General features: G+C 38.0%; 1 pseudogene; it reads left to right on the plus strand.

Moving 5' to 3' along the window:
* The first annotated feature begins 784 nt into the window (after positions 1-784).
* LOC101332556 (10 kDa heat shock protein, mitochondrial pseudogene) lies at positions 785-1,877 on the plus strand (annotated as a pseudogene).
* The last annotated feature ends 691 nt before the right edge of the window (positions 1,878-2,568 follow it).

The raw sequence follows: 2,568 nt of genomic DNA on the forward strand, positions 1-2,568 counted from the left end.
GGTACCTGTTACTCTTGAACAGAGATGAATTATAACTTTGAGTGCTAGTAACCACAGACACCTGGCAACTGTGGCACCAGTGGGTGACTGCAGTTTTGGAAGTCTTTATACTGATGAACACTAGAGATATTCCTTTTCATAACATCAGCTATTTTAAGTAAGTAAATTTGTACTTGTTACACATGGAGAATATTTTTAGTTTAATAGTTCATATTAGAGGTATAAGTGATGTTTACAGGAAAAGATTTTAGTTTCAAGTGCAAGTAATAAGAGAGCCAAGTTATATTTTTCAAGTCACCATATCAGTGTGTATTATTGGATACACAGAGTCTAAAGAGTTGAGTTTATAATTGAATTGGTTTATCACTTAAATCTCATGTGCCAGGATCTCACTGTACTGACTGAATTCAGGACAATTTGTGCTCTTTAGTTAATCCTCCTTGATAATGCTGACCATTAAAAAAATAGAAATTAAATTTAACATTTTGTCTTAAACGTCATATTTTACTACACTATAACTGGAAAGGGCATAGTTATCAAATCCCTATGAGAATAACTTCAGAATGAAAATCCCTAACCAGAATACTAAAGTATAGAAGTGTAGTTGGCTCCTCTAATATGAAACTTCCTCATCATGGACTCTTCATGGTTTTTAAAACGTTTTTGACTTCCCAAAGTGAAAGGCATGCCAATCAGTGGATAGAAAGCAGTATTGCAGAGAAGAAATAGCTAGGATTACCTTTATGGTACTCGGTTTTGGGATGTTGCCAACTTGATCCGGGGGATGGATGATCAAGCTGAGACCAAGAAGGGTTATGTAGAATTAACTTGATGATTAATATTAGATGCATAACCATAATGTTTGTACAAATAGAGGAACATGCTGCCAAAAAATTTATAAAGTAGTTATGAACTAGAGGTGATTCCCGCCCCGCCAAGACAAAAATGTCTAGAGACATTTTTGGTTGTCACAATTGGTGTGTGCATGCGTGCTACTGGCATCTAGTGGGTAGAGGCCAGGGACCCCATAAGAGAGCTAAGAATTGTTCAGCCCAAAATGTCAATAGCATTGAGGTTGAAAAACCTGGTTTATAACAATTAGTTTCACATGTTTTCGTACTCAAAATGCTTCACATATGTTTAGTCAAAATTCTTTTCCATTTCCGGAAGGGGGGCTAAGGGTAAGTATTTTCACCTTGGCCTGCGGCCTAGAAAAGCCTAGAAAAACCTCCTCTTTTCTTCCGCCTACCGGTCCGCGAGTCAGAGCCCTGAGCAGAGCCCAGGAAACGAACCATGGCGCGCGCTGGTGCAGCCGCCCCCTTTCGCGGGGAGGGGCCGGGGGCGAGGGCGCTGGGAGGTCTTTTCTCGAGTTCACGTGGCCGGAGGGTCAGACTTCGGATCTCCCTTTTGTGGCGGCGGCCAAAGAGCAACAGTACGAACTGCGGCAACCAGAGTCACGGCAGGACAGGCATTTAGAAAGTTTCTTCCCGTATTTGACCGAGTATTAGTTGAAAGAAGTGCAGCCGAAACTGTAACCAAAGGAGGCATTATGCTTCCAGAAAAATCACAAGGAAAAGTATTGCAAGCAACGGTAGTAGCTGTTAGATCAGGCTCTAAAGGAAAGGGTGGAGAGGTTCAACCAGATAGTGAAAGTTCTTCTCCCAGAATATGGAGGCACCAAAGTAGTTCTAGACGACAAGGATTATTTCTTACTTATAGATGGTGACATTCTTGGAAACTACGTCGACCAAAATAAGTCACTATTGAAATGGCATCACGTGAAGCTGCCACTGAAGTTCTGAAATCTTTCATCATGTAAATAATTTCCCTGTTTCTTTTATAATAAAGTAATGATATCCAAACGAAAAACAAAAAAACCCTCTTTTCCAGATATTCATACAGTTAGACCACTTTTGCTTTCTAATAGATAAGCAGTACTTTATAATTTGATTTGTTTTATCTGCAATAATTATGTAACTTTGTAAACCGCTCCCAAAAGTCAGGGCAGGTTTTAATTTTCGCACATAATTTCCCCAAATCTTGCCTCTCCCTGTTATCAATTCAAAGCCTTCCCTCATTTTATTGCCCACTTGCTTCTGTTTGGCCCATTTCATTAAATAACTGAAGCACTGACCAGAAGCAAATATAGTGAGCACAGTTAACGTTTAGATAGAACTTGTCTTTTTGTGAGGTGATATCATTTCCCTTAGATTAAAAAAAAAGTATTCTTTAGGCTCTAGGCAGATGGGGACCCAGCTTATTTTCACAGTTTGGAAATGAAACAAATTTCAGATTACTCGTAGAGTCTGAGATGATTAATTCTCTTCTGTTGGAATTAATATGTTTAGGGAAAGCAAAATATTTGATTTATCTTTTTTAAAAAAATTCTGATGCTTTTCACTATTGCCATATTGGTGTTAATAATGAACTTAATTATACCACAGAATGATACTGGCATAGACATATGATTTATAGATGTTATAGTATTTTTTTTAAGTTCAAGGACAAAACACATATTTTGTGGAGTCTAATTAAAGACTTTTAAAACTGTAAAATCTTTTGGGAAAT

The sequence above is a fragment of the Tursiops truncatus genome, chromosome 6 (genome assembly GCF_011762595.2).
Source record: "Tursiops truncatus isolate mTurTru1 chromosome 6, mTurTru1.mat.Y, whole genome shotgun sequence".
Taxonomy (NCBI): domain Eukaryota; kingdom Metazoa; phylum Chordata; class Mammalia; order Artiodactyla; family Delphinidae; genus Tursiops; species Tursiops truncatus.